The sequence below is a fragment of the Rhineura floridana genome, chromosome 6, assembly GCF_030035675.1.
Source record: "Rhineura floridana isolate rRhiFlo1 chromosome 6, rRhiFlo1.hap2, whole genome shotgun sequence".
NCBI classification, from domain to species: domain Eukaryota; kingdom Metazoa; phylum Chordata; class Lepidosauria; order Squamata; family Rhineuridae; genus Rhineura; species Rhineura floridana.
The window spans coordinates 78249637-78272402 of NC_084485.1; the positions used below are offsets into that span (position 1 = coordinate 78249637).

A 22766-nucleotide genomic window follows, 5' to 3' on the forward strand; every position below is an offset into this window, starting at 1 on the left:
TACACAATAAAAATCACAAAAACATTAAAATAAATTAAAATACATAAAATGCAATTAAAATACATAAAATAATATATACACATACACACACACATACATGCATATATAGGGAGTGGTACTGAAGGGACTACTGAGGTAAAAATTAACATAGAAGGCATAAAGTGTATGCTAGGGTAAAGTGTGCACACAAATGCATATATTAAAGAAAATAACATTAAAATGCATTCGGCAAATTGTTTTGCAAAATATGTGTATATCAGGCAAAATTGCTTTACAAAATTTGTATATTAGGAGAAATTCAAACTAAGATGCTGATGAATTTTCATGAGACCTTTTTTAAAAAAAATTTCAAACTGAAGTTAAAATAGGGAGAACTGAATTTAAGATTGGAAAATTGAGAAAGTGAGAGAAACTGAAACTGACAGATTTGCCCATCCCTATCAGTCACCAGGTCTACTAACTGTGCTTATCTTACATAGTTGAGCTTTGCATAGAAATGTGACTGATTGTAAATCCTGCATTACATGGCCCTTTGGACTTACTGTTCATACTCTCTCTCTCTCTCTCTGTGATACATATACTGTATATAACCAGCCAACTGATGATAACACTTCATGCATCTATCAAAGTGGGCTCGAATACGTGAAAGCTTGGTGTTACAAATGCTCTTTCTTGTGTGTGGTGTAACTAAAATTGACTTGGGTCACACATCACGTAAAGTCAAATGTGCAAGTGTTTCAAGTCCCTGGAGAGGAGATCATGGCTGCTTTGCTCCTCCCCAGCTGTTTTGCTTCTGTGCTGCACTGAGCTAAGCCATAGTTTGGCTTTTTGTGTTGGCCAAACTGGGGCTAATGGTTTAGCTCTCTCCAGAACAAGCTTTGTCCTATGGTTTATGCTTGCGGTTTGTCCATGATTGCTAAACCATGAGCCTGGGTTTGAATGGCACAATAAGCCAAACGACTTCACTCGGTGCAGCACAGCAGCAACAAGGAAAAGGAAAAGGAAAAGAAAAGCAGCCGCAATCTCCTCTCCAAGAGCCTGCACACTCACACATTCATGCTAAGCCATGGTTTGGCTTATTGTGACATATGTACCAGGCTATAGTGACCTTCTCTAGAATTTGTCTAATGACCAACAATCCCTTCTGGTTTAGTTTTAAGTTTCCATTTATACAATATCTGTCTTTAGTAGCCACACTGCTGCTTTTCAGATACAAGCCATTTGTTCCTTCTCAATATTCCAAATTGCTGGGATGTAAGGGCACTAGGAAATTATGATCCTGGGGTATTTCCAGTTAGAAAGCTTTGTCTGGGAACAATAGGAAGCTTCCTTGTAGCAGGCCAGTTTATTTGCCTGCTCCCATTGGCAGGTGCTCTCGAGGATCTCAGGATTTCCCATTGCCTGCAAGCGGATCCTTTTAACTAGCGATTGCAGGGTTTGAACCCGTGCCTTCTGCATGCCAAACACACACTCTACCACTGAGCTACAGTCCCTCCCATATTTAGAGTTGTATGCGGGTGTGTGCGTGGGGGGGTGATTTCCTTTGTTTGAAGGGCAAAACCACAAGGAGTATTTTTTTTTGCTATGTATACATTATTTTAAACCCTACTTCCTTGCAAATTCCAGGTCCGGAACATCCATTTCCCTGATTCAAAGTCCCTCTATTCTTTCCTCACCATTCAACAACTCCCTCCCCCCAGACTCCCTGAAGGGATTGCTGCTAAGAAAGAAATTATCATGGAAGTCAAAACTCCCTGGGACTGGGGTTGACTATACCTGCATGATTTATAAATTACAAGACCTGGGAAAGCATTGCCGAGTTTCCATGAACTAAAAGATGGTGAAGCAACTTACCTTCTCAGTTGCTGTATAGGCTCCTACTGTCAAAGAATCACAGGGCCCTCCTCTGCTGGGCACAGCATCAGAAAGCAGACCAGGGAAGGAGCTGTTAGTGTCTCTTACATGGCTCCAAGGTCAGACTTTGACCCCTCTGTGCAAGAAGGCCTTAACAAGCAGAGTTAAGGGACGTGGTCTGAAAGAACACAAGAGCAATAAATATTCACCAGCAGCACTTGACTGCTGTGTGACGCAGAGGCTACGCCTTTTACCCTTTGCTCTTTCCTGTACACAAAGAAATCATCCATCCCATTCAGTATGGTGGCTGCCATTACCACATACATCTCCTGCACTGCCCCATTTCAAAGTGGCACACCTCCAGCTTATTGTTCCCTCAAAAACCATACAAAACCCTGTGCCAGAACAGCAGAGTCGTAAAGACTGGTATGGTCCTAGCTATCTTCCATTCCTCTAAGTCAGGCAATGTGCTGACCTCCAAATGCTGTTGAAGCCATCAGCCCTAGTCAGCATGGCCAAAGGTCAGGGGTGATGAGACTTATACTTCAATAATATCTGGAGGGTTCCACATTGTCTACCCTGTGCTAGGTTCATATAAGGCTAAACTTCATAGGATGCTAAGTGCATCTTTGCATTTGTGGGTATGAGGCATTTTGTTGTTTTTTTCAGATAGCAGCCACATAGGCCCTAATCTGTGTTGGAACCATAGCACATGTACAGGGGGGTTAACTCTTGTCCGGCATCATGGCCCTACTAAAAATCTCCCTCTCCTAAACTGCTATATGAATGAAAATCTGCCCCTCCCACTCAAGTTGTCAATAGCAACTTCTTTCAAATAGTAGCTTCCACGCATTCCATGGTTCAAATCCAGAACAGGAGCTATTTAAATCATACATGCAAAATGCGAAAACATGAAATGCTTCAGCATTTCAGCATGATATTGCACACACAAGCCTTCACTTGAAATATTGTGTTCAATTTCTGTCATTCATATTCAGGAAAGATGGATTCAAATTTAAACAAAGGAGAAAACCTAAAATAGGCCATAAAGAACAGAAAGGGATGGGCTTCCTTAACCCAGCAGAGGGTTTTCTTTGTGATGTTCCCATAACTCTTATAAGTCAAGAAATGGAACTTTTCTGTGCCTGCTCAAGTATAAAGCTTCCAACAATTCATGGATGAATATAAGGACACTCTTCTGTTCCTGTAGCACCCTGCCTCTCAGCCAAATGCTCCCCCACCTCCACTACATGATGCTGAAGGTTACCCACTTCCTGTATGTGGTTAGGCAATTGTAGGGGTTGGCAGGGTTGAACAGGTGTGAGTAACCTGCAGTTATGCAGGACTCAAAAGCAACCAGATGTTTTACTAGCTCACAGCAATCTATCTATCTATCTGTCTGTCTGTCCTGCTTTTGGTAAAAAATGAGGCGCTAATACTCCTATCTTGATAAAGTGCCATAGGTAACACTGCCAGCACAACATAGCTGCCATGGGCAGAAAAAAAAGAGGTGCCAGTGTGTACCATCACAAAAAAGCAACACACACACACACACACACACACCACAGCCAATCAAAAACAAATTATCTATATTACTAGCCACAGATCACCAGCTTGTCAACTTCTTCTAGTCAGTCCATCTTTTCTAGCATCTTTTTCTAGTTTTTTTGCTAGAAAACGTGGCACCCTTCAGATGTTTGGACAACTTCCATCAGCCCCAACCAGCGCTTCTTTTCTGAGAAATTTCAGCTCGCTTAAGGTTAAATGAAGCCTTGCTGTTAGTTCCTGTTGGTCGATGAAGGAAACAATTGGGCTAAGAGAGGAGGCCTTGAAGCAATAAGCACATTGCTCCCTTCAACAATATTAAAATAATATGAAATAATTTGAAAAATGGATCTATAATTATTTGTCTTATTTTTATTTATAATTGTGCCTGCCCAAGATACAGAGATGGTAAAATTGGAGAAGCCATTTTGCTGAATATTTTCCAGAAGTGGAATGAAATTCACTAACAGTTCAGGAGGTCCTCAAAAAGATACACTTGTCAGAAATTTTTTTTCTGGGGAATTTTGGATCACTCATCTAATATGAAATCCATACAGCATACGATGAAGAGAAACAATCACAATTAGCTGCCAGGATTATATATTGTTGCGTGCCTCCCCCAATCTCCGAGCTGTGAGATTTCAGGGGTCCCTGTGCTCCTCCAGGGTTTGGTTTCCTTTGGGGAAGAAGGTCAGCGGAGACTGCAGTGTCTTTATGAAATATGGGTTATTTATTTACACACATTCCAACCTGAGCTCAAGGATGGAGGGGTTCAATGCATCAGCAGTCCAATATGCAGCTTTTCCATCTGGGTTGCAGGAGGCACCCCAAAGGCCATGGTGCACAGAGCTAGTCTCTCTGCCTGCCTTCCAGTTCCCAGCAATTCTTTAGACACTCAGCTAAAAACTACCAGCCTCTGCTCAGCTCCAGGAGGGGGGAGAGGTTCTCCTGTAGAGTTTAAATGACAAAAGGGGTCTTCCTGGCCCATTCTCCATTGCTAGGCAACTGATCAGCCCATTATCTTACCTGGCCAATCTATTTGGTTAACAAAAGACTCATTTGACCAGCAGAGAGTTCCTCATTCCAAGGCACAGGATTCCAAATCAGAGGCTGGAAAGGTGACCCACAGGAATCATCCATCCCAACCCCCATGCTCATAACAATATTCTGCAAATCTTTTATTTTTAAAAAAATGCATAAAAGGAGCATTACTTTGCAACAATGAATTGTGCTTACCCAAAACTAAAAAACAAGGATGAAATACTGTTTAACCTTGCTTCAGTTCTGCCTTCATGGTCTATGTCTCCTGGCATTCACTGCTTCTTTTCTATTACCTCTGAGTACCTTCTATCTTCTCATGAGATCTTTTTGTATTTGTGTATACCTATGTCCAATGTGAAATATCACATACAGCTGAAAAATGTGCATAGCAAATAGCCTAAAGGCTTTCTGCCTGGAGCTCTGGCTTCTCCCAGCTTTTCCTCTCCTCTAGTTGGCAAGAAGTGACCACTGATAAATAGCAGCCATTCAGGTTAATTGAGGGGCCAAGTGAATGAGATGGTTCCAGATGGAGGATTCTTAACAGTGTTTGAAGTGCTAAGCCAACAAGATACTGATCCCAGTGTTAAGCCCTGCTACGTCAAATAGCAGGCCATGGCATTATCAGGATCAGCATGGGTATGCAGCCACATGAGAGAAGGCACAAAACAACCATGATCAACCTTGTGCCTCTTTTATTCTTACTCCTGATTTCCACACTTCTGATTCAAGGCTAAACCTCATTGCATGAAATTAGGTCTGGATGAAAGCAGAGCTGGATTAAATGATGTGTCCTTACAATGTGTGAAGCAGCAGGCAGAGCTGTGATGCTCCCATATACAATATGGAAAAAGCACATTGAATCAGAGCCAAGTCAGACTTGATAATGTGGTTCATCACAGGATCTTCATACTAATTAATCCACCTATGATTCTAACCAATGCAAATCCTCCACTATGGCCCTAGGAAACTTGGATCCTTCAGTTATCAAAAAAACTACAATCTGTCCTTGTTTTGAGGTAGACAGATTTAATTGGAATATAGAAATTCTGCACCCCAGACCCTGGTAGGGTGGCCATGTGTACATCAGTCCCAAAAAGAAAATGCATCACACACAAAAAAGAGGGCAACAATTTGCATATTCTAATGTATATATAGGTGCAAATTTACACATAGGTGACATGATCAATCTTCCCCAGTAAAGTGAGCCACGTTGTATTTCTATTTAAATTATAGCAGTTACAATAGAAATAGAAACACAACATATCTTGCCTTGCTGGGAAGACTGACCAGGTGACCTATGTGCCTGCTGAGTGTGCTAACTAGGTGCTAACAGTTGATGGGCAGCTTCAACAGCTGTCCCTTGTTATGGTCCTTGTGCTTTAATCAGATGGACTTGGACTGAACAGATGTGCAAACAGAGGACTCTTCAAATTGATTACTGTCTTCTGACCATTCATCAAATATTAGGCTGCCCTATGTAGGATACATAACCACTCAAGAAGAAACACCCAACCTCTCGTTAGCAAAGCTGTAGGAGATGCAATGTTCAGTTTTATGTGACTATGGAGATATACTGAATGCACAGGGAGTCAGTACTGCTTTCATACAGTCGCTCTGCCAGGCTGGTGGTATGATCCCCTAGCTTCTGATTTCTCACAAACCTTCTGACCTCACAAATACGCCCAAAGCTTACAATTTACAGTCTTCACTTCCCTCTCCAGCTCATGACAAATGGATCTAAGTAGTAGCCGTAGGCAGGGTCCCTTTTTGCACATCAGGTTCTTTTTTGTTCAAACCCATCCCTATTAGCCTGTTGTTCATCTCTACAGAGACACTTTCTGGCAGATTCTTGTAAAGAGCAATGTCTTAAAGCAGGGGTGTCCTTAAGACAGGGATGGGGAACCTTTGACCCTCCAGATGTTGCTGAACTGCAACTTGCATCAGCCCCAACAAGCATGGCCAGTGGCTAGAGGTGATGGGAGTTGTAGTTCAGTAACAAGTGAGGGCCAAAGGTTCCGCATCCATCTTAAAGTAAAAGCTGAAATGAAATTTCAGAAAAAGTAGCAGTGCACCCAAATGCCAAAATCTTCTATACAACCTGCCATGCTGAAACAGAACAGATCAAAGCTGACAGCACCATGTCCACTGGGGGTGATTGCTTGAAACCCACTGAATGTTGAGGTAGGAAACTGAATCCCTTCCTCATATCACAAGGGAAGCAGCATCCATGATCAAAGATGTAAAAACTTTGCACAGTATCGTGCCTGAAGTGTAATTCCACAATTCTTCTTTGAGGGCTTTTGCTTGTCTTGTAAAATAGCTAGTTCAAATGGAGTGGTGGGGAAGGTTTAAGCCTTTCCTTCCCAGCTGTTTGTGTGCTCAAAATCATACACACCCATAACTACTTTTCTCTCTGAAAGGTCAGAAACACATGGCTAGGGTTGCCAGGTTCAGGGCCTGAGACTGATCCTGTATCTTTAGGAGAAGAGAAAGTCAGCCAAGTGCAGGTGTTCTTGCAACACTGTAATGGGAAAAACCACAAGGTGGAATTCTCCCTTCCCCCTGCACAACTTTTAAAGATACAGAAGACCTCTTGGCTGCCCTGAGCCTGGCAACCCTAATGGGGACCTGTATTTTTACCTATCAGGGAGAAAAACAATGTGTGGGTGATTTTGAGAGGACAAACTGTCGCAGAATGGCAAAATTGGGAATGAAGAGATTGAGTGAGCCTTTGTGTGTTTTGAATCTTTGCTAAAGATTACACCTTCCCTGCAAATTAGTCAGACAGAGACTTTAAGATTTAAAATAAGAAATAACTACTTTATTCTGGAAGTACATACTTGATAGGAAAGAGTTCTACATCTAGCTAACTAGCTAAGTTGGAGATGCAGACACTAAGCCTAGTGTTTGCCCTCATGCCTGGAGGAGAGGGAGAGACAAAGAGAATATGTCTGCTCTCCCTCTCAAGAGAAAGAAGAAGAAGGAAGGAGGGAAGGAGATGTGGTCAACATCCTATGCATATCAGTCTAGCAGGACGGGAGAGACAGCAGGAGATCAAAGGATAGGTATTAGCCTAGCAATCAGGAGGTCTCCTCTCTAGCTACCCTTTTTAACACCGTGCAGCCTCAACCCACAAGTTGGAGTTGAACCACATATTCCAACACAAACAACTGGGAAATAAAAAGTTAAACTCCCCCCCCCAACCTGAAGCCACCTGACAGCTGCTTGGAAAGCTAAGAAAGCCTTCAGGAAAAAAGAATTACCAAACTATACAACTAACATGTCGTTCTGCCATTCAAATGCCCACAGCCTGCCTATCAGGACATGACTGAATGTGTACATTATCATCTCTACAGCTCCACCAGGTAGGAAATGTTGGTTGGGCAGAAACTTCACATAGGCTATTGCTTATAAGCAATGGAGACTGGTGGCTCCAATGTCAGTTGGGAAGTGAATCCACTCTGGGTTTTACTCAGAACTTTCAAGGAGCTGTCCAAGGTGCTAGACAACAACTAGAGGGCCATGGGTTCCCCATTCCTGTTCTAGAAATTGATTAGTTGATCAGCTTTTCTCAGTCAGGTGTGCTGGTGAGAATGACAGATCCCTTGGTTCTTGATTTCCTGTCAAAGGACTAGACAATTAGCCATGCTGGTTGGAGCTGATAGAGTTGGCATCCAATAAAACTGGGAAATTAGAATATGATTTTGAATGGAGCTCTAATATTTTGGAATTGATTTTATGGAGTGGTTGTGGGGACAAAAAATCTCACTAACTTTGAGACAGAGGGTGGATAGAGATGACCAGTGCTGTTGTGTGAAGGTGCTCACCAGTACAGTGTACCTCCACCACTTCTTTTGCTGCCCATTGCAGCCATTATGTGCTAGCACCTACGGTACTTTTATCAAGATATGAGTATCAGCATCTCAGTGTATATATACAAAGCACTGAAGATGACAATTTGCCAAGTGGTAAGTGAGCTTAATCCTGCTAAATAGAAAACAGCATTTCATCACACATCAAGGGGTATGTGTGTGGCAAAATGTCCATCTGTATATCCACTCAGAATAATTTTATGAAGACCTATCTTGTAATTCTGTATTCTACTGTCTCTGTTGTGGGCTTTTTGGATCAGTGGGCACACCTGAAATTTTTGGAAAGTGCTATGGGTGCTAGTCAGAAAATGACTGCAGTGGGGTGTGGCAAAACACAAAATGGCTGCCAAATTTAAAAAAGGCCTATATGAACCACCATTGTGCTCACTCAGAGAGAAGCCTTTTGCATCTCTCGAGTGAATAGCCAATCCTGACATCCGATAAAATGTGGGCATGTTTGTAAGGGGGCATGTTCAGCGTAGGATTGGCCAAGCTAGTGCAAACACAAATGGAGCAGGAAGAGCAAGCAGTCTCTCATGCATTGTGAACTTTAGAGGGAAATTTTACTGAGACCTTTCATGGGAGCTATAGGAGGTACTGTTGGGCACATTAGTGTCCATGGGCACCATACTGGCAATTCCTGTGTGAAGCCTCAGTGACAGCCACAGTCAGTTGCAGGATATGCTATTGAAATTACAAACACACACACACCCCAAATATTTGGAGGGTGGTGGATTTTGCTTGTGCTCAGGATCTGACTGATCACCGTATCTGAGGATGGATGAAAAAAAAAAATCTTACCAGCCAGATTGACTTTCAGGGTAGGCATTCGCTTCTCCCACTATGGTCTAAGGCTTAGCTTACTGGCCTCAGCTCTCTTTTGCTGTTAGCTCAGCAACAGGCATTTATTCTCAAGCTGACCTGCTCTCTCTGCACATTCCATGCTGTGAGTCTGCATAGGTTAATCTGTAGGAGCGTGTTAAATTGGTGAGCTTCACCTTGTATATTGGAATGGGCTAGAGGGGCTTTGAGTGCCTCCCATCAATAACGTTATGATTGATCCTAGGCCTGATCTCTATTGTTCTTTTCTTCTGGTCTTATCCACAAGCATTCATAAATAAATCTGCAGGAGAGGGGCCTTGTTTGTCTGTTTTTTAGTCAAATGCAGTGTTGCTATAGTTCCCAAAGAAGAGAACAATGCCTGCACAGTAACTATGGGGACTCATTCCTACAATTCTTCTTGGGGCTTTAATGATACTGAATATGACACACAGTTGCCTCCATTTTGAAGTAACTTTAAAAAAAGAACCATTCTTTTGCAATATATGGGTATACAATTACGCAGTTTCCATTTCCCCAAAACTTCAAAATACTTACCCTGTTATTTACTCTAATTTAATCCTTTTGGGGCTAAACTCCCACATAGTTAAATTTGACGATTTCCAAATTCTACTTTGACACACGACTTTCCTGTAACACAACTATTTAAAATTCCTCCCATGCTAAGAAACCCAGTAATTCTGATTTTGTATGAAATGTTTGTGCCAATGATTTGTTATAGGCGTCCTTACTTTTCTTTGGTTCTTTCTTTTCACAAAGTAAATAAAAGAGTTTATTATTGGGTTGAGAAATATCCAAAGAAACCCTTTCCCTTTGGGACTTTAATGATTCATAAAGATTGGTTGTTTGGTTATGATGATCAAATTTCTTCTTTGTTGAGGTGTGTGTCTAGTCTACTTACAGTTCCAGGCATCATTATTGTGGTGGGCTTTTGTTTTTTTGGTTTGTGCTGAGTAGTTTTACAAAGAGTAAAATTAAAGTACTGAGCATCCTAGATTAACATCTTGGAGGCACTGGAGGCACTTTTACAGGAGCACTTTGACTTGAATCAATATAATATAGCCAATCAATTGTCCAGCAGGTAGAATGATGCTACTCTGGCAACCACTACACCAAGACTAATGATGGCACAGCAGATCCATGGCCCTATGCACTTCCAGCAGCAAAGTGGAAAACAAAATAGAAAATACATTTTTGCAGCATCCATGGCAACTTTGCCACAGTTAACCAATCACAACACTGTGCTCCAGTAATGCCGCCATATTAGCCAATCAGCACACTGCAATGGCAAAAGTGCCACCATAATGGCACCGTACCTGGTCTATACCAAATCCCATATACAATGCACAATAATATCTGGAAGAACTCCCAGTGCCTCTATGAATAGAAAGGCAGAGATAGATCTCTAGGCCTCCATTCTAGAGAGGGTTGTGATCTTACTGACAGCCCAAACACACACAGCAGCAACCTGTAAACAACCCTTTTGCCAGGGAAAATGCCAGAGACAGATAGGGAAGGAAGGACTGCCACATCATCAGTGAATTACATAGCCTAGAGGTATGAGGGAGGTTGCATGTGGAACCTATAGGCTTTCCTGTAGAAGGGGTTGTGTCTGTGGTGGTTGGTGCCCATTGGAGCTATGGGGCAGAAGGCAGGGAGACCAATAGTAGGTGGCGCCAGAGCCAATGACAGGCAGAGCCAACTAATTCTAGTTTTGTCCCTATCTTCTTCCTTGCTGAGTTCTACAAGAGACTAAGAAGGAGGAAGCTGCCAGGAAGTGCTAGCTCCGGGATGGGTTGTAAGTAAGAAGGCAGACAGGGGACTTGCTGAGGGAAGACTAAGGTTGGTGACCAAATGGACCAGCCTCAACCGGCTTGTGTCCTCCTGCAAGACCAATAATCCCACACAGAATGCTCAGAATGCAGCACAGAACATCTGTGGTGGGGACATTCATCTCTCTAGCCCAACACCTCCAGCTTTCCTTTGTATTACTCTCCCACTGACTGACCAGGCAGCTCACAGTGCTGCTCCCTCTGAGCTTGGTGTTGGAGCTTCCATTTTTCCATTACATGGGCCCACATCTCTGCACGCACCTGTCCCCACCTTTTAGGTAACCTGCCAAGAAGAATGTCTTTGGATGGAGTAGAGAGAAGCAGCAGAACTAGAACCCAGGAAATCTTGCTCCAGAGAGCAATACCATAACCACACATCCACAGATGGCTTCTAATGGGGTATGTGTGGTTTCCCTGAGCTCCTGGATAACCTCTGAAATGGGGGGTTTGCAAAATTTGGCCCTTCTGCACATTCATATGGTGGTGAAGCAAAAGACATGAAGACCAGCAAGGGAAGACTTGGCTCCATTATGGGCTGAGAAAGATCCAGTACTCAGTCCCATTCCCTTGCCTCAGAGAACTCCACTAAGGAAGACCAAAGTTGAGGAGGGCAGGAAATGCTACCTGAATCATCCTATCACTATAAGGACATCTCTGTTTCTGATACCAGATTTTGATATCATTTTTATTGTGAGAATTATTTGTAAGCCACTTTGAGAGCCCCTCAGTGCCATAAAGCATGCAACAAGAATTTTGAATGAATGAATGAATGAACGAATGAATGAGAAGTGGATGGTGTACGCAGTACCACATTCCTGGGATCTAAATCCTACCTGTTCCTCACACAAGTTCTTCCCATCCACACTAAGAGCCTATTCAGATGTGCATGACCATTGCTTGATTATTTATCTCTTGATGGATCGACATATAAACTGCCTCTTATGAAAACTGTTGCTTGATGTGATGTCAGGTGATATGAAAACTGAGCATGGCTTATTTGATGATCCATAATGGCTACTTCATGTATGAAAGCAGTAACTTAGTTTTATAGTCATGCATGTGCAGAGCCATGCCAGGCAGCTTTTCTTTTTGGGAATGGAATGAAGTGGATTGCGCAAGATCGTCTCTTATGCTTCCCAAAGCTGTTCTGCAAGAAATTGTTCCTCCTTATCAGAAATCCATTTTTTCTTACATAGAGCAGAAGTATAATTTGGAACTATTTAAAGCCTTTTCATTGCCAGTATGAATCTAAGATTAAACTATTTAAACTATACTTGGATAGTTTACAATAGAATCATCTTGTAAGTGAAATATGTTTCCCTTGTTGTGATATTTAATTGTAAATATGTACATACAAACATATGTTTATAAATATGTTTATAAAAAATGAAAAAATCCATCTTTTTTGCAGATAGGGATATATAGGGCAGTATTCAATGAACTTTTTACACTAACAAAAGGGGATTTCCCTCCTCTTTACCCCCCACGCACCCCCATGCCATCACCAAATCTCAGGATGGTTGGGGGAACACACAGAACTAATTTAGGGGTTGTGTGGATGGAGGGAGAACATTCTATCACAAAAGTAAAAATCCTTGCACTGACAGAACATTCACCTTAGCACTATGCTGAATACAACTCTAAAAGCTGCAAATCCTGATGATGGAATTGCAACCCTGACTAGGTATCTTACTGTCACTGCCAGTGTGCTCCACAAATGATCCTCTAAAAATTGGGAGCCGGTGCTGTTTGATTAAGCTGGCAAGCAGACATACACATATGAATACCTGTATTTTGTAGAGTTCTTCAGAATGAAAGAAGATATCTCTCTTGATTAAACTGAGAATAAGAAAGGAAGCAGGGACTGAAGCCAAATAAAGTGGCAAAGCCAGTCATCCAGTGTGTTCCATTTCAGTCACCCAGCAGAGGGCTCTGCTCTCCAAATTTGCTCACAAAATGGATTGCTAACACATTTTGCTCATATTGGTGCCAAATGAACTGCTGCTCTCAGTGGTGTTGCATGTGCCTGAATACTTCACATTCTTGATTTTGTGTGTGTGTGTGGTGATAATACTTGGCTAAAAGACACAGTTTGTTGTTGTGACTTAATGTGTAGTAGCAATCAAGAAGGCAAATTTCATGTTATGGGTTGTTAGGAAAGTGACTAAATTTGATTCTGGAAGAGCCAATATTATGATGCCTATATACAGTTGCATGCACCCCATTTCCCCAAGCTATGAGACATTTCAGGGGCAGCACTCTGACAGAGCTTGGAAAAGTTACTATTTTGAACTACAACTCCCATCAGCCCCAGTCAGCATGGCCACTGGATTGGGCTGATGGGAGTTGTAGTTCAAAAAAGTAACTTTTCCAAGCTCTGCATGTTTGGCTTTCTTTGGATAAGAGATGAATGTTGTTTTAGTAATAATGATGGTGGCAGTGATGATTATTCTTAGCATTTGCAGAGTGTTTTCAAGTGCTCAGTGCACTTCACATGTTTGCAATCCTTACAATAGTGTCAGCCTTGTAAGGTAATGGTCAGTCAGTATTCTTATCCCCATATTGCAGGTAGTGGTGCACTGGTGGGATCTGAGGCTTACAAGACTAGCTTCCCTAAGGTGATCAAGTGAAATTATAGCAGAGGTGAGATTTAAACCAGGGACCTCCAGTTTCATAGCTAAGTTTCTTACCTACTATACTCTACCAGCTCTCCTCTTATCTGCTTTATTTACAAATATGCAAGCAGAGCACAAATGGAGGCACTCCTAGAAGGCAGCAGATCCATTACCCCAGCCTTTGCCAACTTGGTGCCCTCTAGATGATGTTGAACTCCAACTCCCATTAATCCCAGCCAGCACAGCCAATGGTTAGGGATAATGGCAGTTGTAGTCCAACAACATCTGGAGGGAACCGGGTTAGTGAAGGCTGCGCTACCCCTTACAAGATCCTAAAAAAGAAGATCTGCACCTTCCAATTGGCTTTTTGCCAATTCTCAGCACTGTTTTTCAATTTCTCCCTTTCTCACTTTTCCCATCTGGAATTTTTTCCCTGTTATTCTTCACCCACCCAGTCACCCACTCGCTTCCATGTCTGTCTGTCTGTCTGTCTCTCTCTGTGTGCTTGTTTCATTCTCCAAGCTCTGATGGATACATCATTGAAACACACAGCTTGTAATTGTAACCTATCAGGAAACCATCTCCAAATGATTAGCTCCCTCCCATTGATGAGACCAACCAATCATACTGGGCAATTACATAGGAATTCAACAGGAACCAAACTAACAAAGGAATGGCCAGCCAACTGGCATAACATTCACAAATTTATGGGGTGGCCACATCTGGAATAGTGTGTATTGTTCTGACCACTCTAGCCAGATAAGGTACTGAAAAACAAATGAAAAGATCAAGGGGTGGGGTAGAGCTGTAATGAAAGATTGCAGCCTTGAGGGTGGGGGTAGTACAGAAAAAAGGGTGACAGACAGACATGATGTCTGGATCCATTTCAGTTGGGCTTGAGGCCTGGACATGGGACTGAAACAGCCTTGGTTGCCTTGGTGGATGATATGAGGAGAGCGTTGGATAGGGGTGAGTGCAAATTCCTCATCCTCCTGGACCTCTCAGCGGCTTTTGATACCGTTGACCATGGTATCCTTCTGGATCGCCTGGAGGGGTTAGGCATAGGGGGTACTATATTGCAGTGGTTCCATTCCTTCCTCTCTGATAGGCACCAAAGAGTAGCATTGGGGAATGAGGTTTCGGACCCTTGGCCTCTCACTTGTGGGGTGCCACAGGGCTCCATCCTCTCCCCGATGCTATTTAACATCTATATAAAGCTGCTGGGGGCTATCATTAGGAGATCTGGGCTGCAGTGTCACCAATATGTGGATGACACGCAGCTCTATCTCTCATTTAAATCTTCACTGAGGTTGGCTGTAGAAACCCTATTCAAGTGCCTGGAATTAGTGAGTGGCTGGATGGGAAGCAACAAGCTGAAGCTGAACCCTGACAAAACCGAGGTACTGTTTGTGGGAGACAAGGGAAGATTAGGAGATTTAGACCTGGTGCTCAATGGGGTACAATTGCCCCTGAAAAACCAGGTCCGTAGCCTCGGGGTCATTCTTGACTCCCAACTGTCCATGGAAGCTCAGGTTTCGGCTGTGAGTTGGGCAGCACTGTATCAACTTCATCTGATACGGAGGCTATGCCCCTACCTTCCTAACCATCTGCTCCCATCGGTGGTACATGCCCTGCTCTCCTCTCGCCTAGACTACTGTAATGCACTCTACATGGGGCTACCCTTGAAAAGGGTCTGGAAGCTGCAACTAGTACAGAATGTGGTGGCGCGTCTGATTAAAGGCAGCTGCCGGCGAGTTCATATCACTCCAGTGCTAAAAGAGTTGCACTGGTTACCAGTTGCTTACCGGGCCCAATTCAAGGTGTTGGTTTTGACCTTTAAATCCCTATACGGTTTCGGCCCAGTCTATCTAAAGGAGCACCTCCAGCATCATCAGCTGTGCCGCCCAACAAGATCAGCCTCAAAAGACCTTCTCTCTATCCCGTCAGTCTAAACAGCCAAACTGGTGAGGATTAGAGAGAGGACTTTTTCAATTGTGGCCCTCACCCTGTGGAACTCCCTCCCAAATGATCTCCGCCATGCCCCTTCTATGATAAGCTTCTGCCAGGCCTTGAAGGCCTAGCTCTTCAGGCAAGCTTCTGGGGTGGGTTAGATTTTATCTTCATTGCTTTTAGATTTTTAATGCCTACATATTGTATGCCTATGTTGTACGCCGCCCAGAGTGGCTGGACAGCCAGCCAGATGGGCAACTAATAAATTCAATAAATAAATAAATAAATGTAGATCAGGGGTTCCCAAACAGTGGTCTGTGGATGAGCTTTATTTGGGGGTCCACAGCATTAAATATTCATATTGATTTTTAATTGTATTTTTATTGCTTCTTTTGTTTCTTATATTGGATTTTATAATATTTACAACGCGAATTCTATGGAATTCAAATTGTAATACAACAAAATACAATGTATAAAAAATAAAAGAAGCAATAAAAATATAATTAAAATCATACAGCCTCTAGCACAGTGCTACAGCAGCAGGAGACTCCTTAAGTGGTTCACAAACACCCTCAGCAATTTTCAGATAAGTTGGGGAACCACTCATATACACCTATAAAGTTATGAATGATGTAGAAACAGGGACAGAGGTCACTTCCAGGTGACCTGTTTATTGAGGATTCATCCTAATTTGTTTGCAGGGAGGTTAGGTGACGCTAGCTATTTCTTGAATATCCATTCTCGTTTGTGGTGAGCTTAGATGACGTTGCATCAAGCATTTTCCCACACTTTCCAATGCATTTTTCAGTTACTTTCCTTATCACAAAAAGTTTTGTGGGGGAGGTGTTGCTCCAAAGCACCAAATCAGCTTTAATTGCACAAGCTGAATTTGCCAGAATGTGATTGAATCCCACCCAAAAGAAGGACTCTGGAAGCATTGAGAAAGATAAGTTTTAAACTCTCTTTTGCAGCCAGATCACATGTTGAGTGGAAGATCTGAAGCTGGATTTTCCAACTTCAAATAAATAAATAAATCTGGGAAGGCTGCCCATTACTGTGGAGTAATAGTGGGCAGGGAGGAGGTGTTTAATCTCTTGATTCCATTGATTATGGGTATCTTTCTGGGTTGCTTTGCCAGGATGAGATTGTGGGTTACTGATTTTCACCAGTTCCAGTTCTTTCTGGGATAGTGAGACTGGGAGACTGTTGCTCTCTCTTGTGGGGTGCTGCAGGGTTCCATTTAGGGTGGCCAGATGAAAAAGAAGGCAGGACTCCTGAAACTAGTGGTGCAAAAGAAGGAATTCCAGCAGGTGGGTTTCTGAAATCCCCTCTTTGCAGGACGAGCAGAAGTTCTGTCCTGAAAGCAGAAGCCACACCCTGCAAATATTAATGTTTGGAACAGTAGTGTAGTGGCAAATTCAGAAGTGCAGGGCCCTTCATAATAGTCACAGCCATGACCACTTTTAAGTTTATACAGCCTTCTAAGATTATAGAATAATCTGGCCAGGCTTGAATAATGCTTGAGAAGACTCTTCTCAGTGGCTAACACACTCTCCTTTCTTGCTGATTGGCTGGATACATAGGGACCCTGTTCAGACGTGGCTCCCAAAAAAGATCCCCCAAGACCCTGAACAACTACACCCCTGGTTTGGAACTGAAGCTCAGTCCAAATAACACTGAAGTGGTTCCCTAGACTGGATAGGTGGGGTTCAACCTATCCTAGATGAGGTTTCACTCCTCCTAAAAGAGCAGGCATACAATTTGGGGTATTTCTGGACCGACTACTGTCACTGGAGGCACAAGTGGCTTCAATGACACAGAATGCCTTCAGCTGGTGGCACTCCTGTGACCCTATCTGGACAGGGATGGCCTACCTTATATTCTCTACCCTCTAGTAACCTCTAGGTTAGATTACTCCAATGCATTAAATTGTAGCTAGTGTAGAATTCAGCTGTCAGTTTGTTAAGTGGAATAAGAGGTCTGATCATATAACATGGATCCTGGCCCCACCGCACTGGCTATCTATTGGTTTCTGGGCTTAATTCAATATGCTGTTTTTGACCGATAAAGCCTTATAGGTCAGGACCCCAATACCTTAGGGATTGCTTCTTCCCACAGAAACATACCTGGACCTTACATTCATCATCTGAGGCCCTTTTTCATGTGCCCTCTCTGAGGCTGTTGTGAAGGGTGGCAACACAAGAACAGGTCTTTTCAGTGGTGGCTCCTCAACTGTGGAATGCTGTCTCCAGAGAGGCATGCGTGGTGCCATCGTTATCAGCTTTTAGACACCAGACAAAGATATTCCTGTTCACCCAAGCATTTGGGTTTCCCCCCCAATTATACTCAAGCCAACTTTTAGTAGGATGGTCATACTGCATCATTTCCAGTCATTGCATGTCCTACAGCTTCCTACTGAAATCCTGTTATGTTTTATACTGCAAATGTTCCAGATTATTTTTTGTCCCACTTTTGTTGCCCTGGAGTGCAAGAATGCCCCTCTAGATGGCAATAATCTGGTAACATTGGGGAAGCATCACAGAACAGCAGACAAAGCAGAATGATGTGTGAGTGGTCCAGTATAAGTCTACAGCTAAAAAAACCACCGGTCTGCAGGAGCATTAGTAGTTCGCAGTACGTTCATAGGAAGACTGCGATGCTGCAAGGACTTGGTGACAGATAACTCCTTTGAACTGTTCTTCTGAGAGTTGCTACCTTTTACTGGCAGGATCTTTTCCCCAGCTGTTTAGCATGGGCATACATTCATCTTCAAAAGCCTTCTCAATCACTGCAATTTCACACACACACACCTATCATATTGGCCCTGCCAGGGGGAAAAAGTGGCAATTGTTCTTGGCCAAGGTGGCAGTGAGCATGGCTGATGCTTTTTCTTTGGCCTGGCTGCGTGATACGAGGTGGCCTGGGAACTTCCTTCTCAGGAAGAGTCTTGTGGGTGGTGAGGGAGCTGCTGTGCTATGACCCTGTTCAAACAGGATGTCTCATCTCTAGTTAAAGAGATTGCAAGGATGATGACATAGCTCCTTTGAACTAACTCTAGCAAGTTGGTGCCCTCCTGTCTAAGTTTTTTTTTGCGGGGGGGGACTATTTTCTTGATGAGTATCTTGCAATTTCTTTTCCCACAAGACCCAGCCAGACATGGGCTCTTCTCATTCTTTGTCCCTGTTAGCATGAGGCTCCACTGCTCTCAGACTCCCCCTCACTGTAGGAAACGGGTGCTGATGCTGAACTATGCCAGCCACTTCCAGTTCTGTAGACATCAAGGCTGATTTAAAGGAACTTATTTGACAGAGCTGTCTAGAGCCACAGAATCTGGGCACTTATCTGAATGATGGAAAGCATGTGGATCTTCCCCTGATCTTTAGACTCTAGGGGCAGGGGATTGGCCGTAGTGGTGGTCCTAGCCATGCTACAAGCAGAATAGGGCTTTGTGGGGAGATGAGGGTAAGCCATTTACAGTATTTTATACAACCAAACAAATAAAATTAAAAGAAAAGTTTGCAAAAAGGGGGACACTTCTGCAGGGGAAGAGGCAACCTTGCTGGGTTGTGCTTTTTTAAAAAAGGGCTGCATGAGTTCTTCTGTGCCTGATCGGTTACAGTGAAGGAATGCTCAGCTTCAAAAGGACAGTAAATAACAATCATTATCATAACACTGTAATGTCCAACCCGTGGAGTCAAAGAATATTAGTCATGCCTAAGTCCTGTTGGTATCAATGAGATTTAAGGCAGCTGCCCACAACCAAGTTTGTGTTCCACTGGTTTCGATGTGACTCACGTGCAAGTAATTTCCTCTAGGTCAAGTTAGATGACAATGAAAATGTTTTAAAGGTATAGAGACCTTGGATGGGAGTCTGTATCTGTCAATCCCACTGTTCAAGACACTAAACAGTAGACACCCAGTACCAGCCACATTTCCTACACAATAGTTAAAAGAACAATAGATGCACTAGCTTGGGGGATTGAACTAAATTTCCCAGCAATTAGATATTGTTCGAGTGCTGGAAAAGACAAGAAGTTCATAACAGAGTGATCCCTGAAGGGGAGACATAGAATCATGGAACAGTAGAATTGGAAGGGGCCTATAAGGCCATTGAGTTCAGCCCCTTGTTCAGTGCAGGAATCCAAGTTAGGCATACCCGACAGGGGGCTGTCCAGCTACCTCTTGAAGGCCTGTAGTGTTAGAAAGGTAATTGGTTCCATTGTCATACCGCTCTGTTAAGAAGTTTTTCCTGATGTTCAGCCAAAATCTGGCTTCCTGTAATTTGAGCCTATTATTCCATGTCCTGCATTCTGGGATGATAAAGAAGAGATCCTGGCCCTCCTCTGTGTGACAACCTTTCAAGTACATAGCTGGATCTCCTGCAATCAGTGAGTAATAACTGCATATTTCTTGCATGCTAAAAATGAAATTGTCCAAGAGGGACTTCATAATGGGAAAGAAATTCACAGGCCATGAAATAAAGCCATCTGTCTTGATGCCTGTTATTAAAGCACCCCTGAAAAACTCACATCTGAACTGCAGAGGAATGAGATCCCTCACCTATCTGTGCCTGAATGGGTCCATTCCTCCAATCAAGAAGTTTCCCCAAACTTAACGAATTCTGAGTTTCTGCCCATTTAAACTATGCCCTCGCTTCATTTCTTTAACCTGGGAGCCAAACAACCATCCTCACCCTATTGCCTGACATCCTTTTAAATATTTGAAAACAGCTACAAGTTAACTAAATGTATCCAGTTCCTCCAACCTTTTCTCAAAAGACTTGTCAGCGTGTCTGTGATGCAAATGTGCCTTGCCAAGGTACAGCTTTGTACGGCTTAGTGCCCCTCCAAATGCCCTTTTTATTGTGCATTCATGATGATTTGTGCTCATGGTGGTATCAGGGAGATTATAAGGGATCCCACTTTCAATACTGTTTATGCCTGCAAAAGTTTTGGGGTGGGCATATCGCTTTGTTTCCAATGTCCCATAGCTTCCTGCTGAAATCCTGTAATTTTTCACACCGTAACTGTTCTGGGTTTTAGTTTTTTTTTGTGTCCCACTTTTGTTGCACTATAGTGCAAGAGTGCCCTTCTAAACAACAATAATGTGGTTACATTGGGGAAGCATCACAGAACAACCAATAAAATGGAATGATGTGTTGATTGTCTAGTATATGTCCACCACTAATGCACTATTATTTCATCAATGACATGTTGCAGAACACACCTCCAAAACCCCCCACCAATCTGGAGGGGCCCATATAACTTCTTTGGTCTCCCATTTCTTCTAAACAACCAATTTATGTAATCCCCATGATTTAGGAGTGTGCAATCAATCCCTCTTATCTGTTAAGGGCTAAACTACATGTGAAATCCACAATTAGAATGCTGGGGGGGGAGAGACTGTCATAAAAGCAGGCCTGATAGCATGGAGGAAGGGGAGGGGATCTCGATCAAGACCATGGCGTAGGAGGTGGATATCATCATTTCCTTGATATAAATGTCCCCCAAACCTGCAATTAACTAGGGAGGGTTTAAAAAGGCAGTTGCAATGGATGCCTGTCTTTTCCCTCCCTTCCACAGCTAATAGCAGCTGGGGGTGAGTGGTATTTAAATCAGAGAAATGTGTAGTGGGGAAAGGGTTAATCCCACATACTGCAGCATCAATTCACTTCCCCCCTCCCCAACCTAAAGGTTTTCTTCCAGGTATAAAAACTATTAGGATTTCCGATAATGACTTTCCTGTCTCATGTCTAGTTTGTCCCTTAGTCTTTTTTTTTTAATTCACTAAGTTGCTTTGCCATAATCATATGTCTGTCCACTTAGTGTGTATGTAGCAAACTTTAATGCCCTGAATCATTTCATTCTGCAGGCTGTGGAATTAGTAAAGTGTTTAACCTTGGTCCTTGGTTAGATTTATGCTATCCTTTTGGACACTGTAGGGAACTAGAGCACACTCAGAGCCTAGTGGAAGGGTTAGGATGGCTTCTTACCCATCACTAAAAGAGGAAATGCATCACAAAAGAAAAGAAAGCAAGAGGACACAGATTTGCATAATATTTGGAAACAATTATTGTAATTTAAATAGAAACACCTCTCACCATGGTGGGGAAGATTGTGATCAGGTGACCTGGGTGCCTGCTCAGTCGGCTGTCTAGGTGCTAACAGAATGGGCAACTTCAAAGCCCCTCCTTACCCTCCTTTTTCTTTAAACCAAACTTGGACTGGGTACCCTTCAAAGAGGGGACTGTTCTACTCTGTAGGGGAGGACACATGGCAACCCTAGGAAGGGAGCCCAGTGACCTTCATGAGTTGTTTTGGTTTTGGACACTCTTGGAAGCAAAGGTATGCTAGGGCTAGCCCAAGTCTAATGGAAAAGAACCCAATGAACTCTTACGATAGACATAGACAACATGGTGCACCATAGATGTTGATGGACTACAATTCCCATAATCCCCAGACAGCATGGCCAATGGTCAGGGAGGATGGGAGCTGGTGCCCTTCAGATTGTGTTAGACTATGGGTTCATCTACTGTACATATCTTCATAGCAAATACACTGCTTTTATCACTATTAATTTGCACCGTCTGCAGTTTCTGTTCAATGGTAGCTACCAACTGTTTTTTCCCATTCACACAAGTAGGCATTCCTCTGGGAAGGATTAATCTCACTGTTTCCTTGTGGCCCCACCCTTTAATTATACATTTCCACTCCCTCTGGTTGTTAGGTGACCAAACATGCTCAGTCTATTCTACCAGCTGCAGTAGTTTCCTTTTAAAAAAAACACCTGGAAGTGTGAATATTTTCCATGTCTATGGTTGGTAGGATACAGCTGAAATGCAAGTCTTTGTTTGAGCAGTGTTATGCTTTTGTGTACAAGTTAGAGGAAAAAATAAAATAAAGGCACTGTTTGCAGCAATATAAAAAAGGCCAGCAGAAAGGAGGAGAGACTGGAAGTTGCTTGTCAGCCCACAGGAAATAGAATGAAAGAAGGGAAGAAGAGGGAGTGGGTGTGGAGAGGGGAACGATCTAAAAGCATTGGAGCAAAGTGTCTGCAACGACTAGAAAAATGGAGCGGAGATTTTTTCTCTCCACTTTTCATATTATCAGCGGATTGGGTTAATACAGATTTACAGGGGAAAAACTGTATGATAGCTTCTGTTTGCCAGTAACATTAAGTGACCCATGCAAATTTAAAGGAGATGTGAGTAGCACCAA

At 42.9% G+C, this 22766-nt stretch overlaps 1 protein-coding gene across 6 annotated transcripts in view; it reads right to left on the reverse strand.

Moving 5' to 3' along the window:
• EPS8L3 (EPS8 signaling adaptor L3) overlaps positions 1 to 22766 on the reverse strand; it is a 190032-nt gene that overhangs the window by 34729 nt on the left and 132537 nt on the right. For 5 of the 6 annotated variants that reach the window (XM_061632590.1, XM_061632585.1, XM_061632586.1 and 2 more), the window contains one exon: positions 1855 to 2032. The gene's annotated coding sequence lies outside the window, so the exon portion shown is untranslated. Of the gene's footprint in view, positions 1 to 1854; positions 2033 to 12771; positions 12813 to 22766 lie in introns of those variants that run through there. The other variant, XM_061632588.1, reaches the window with a different exon arrangement.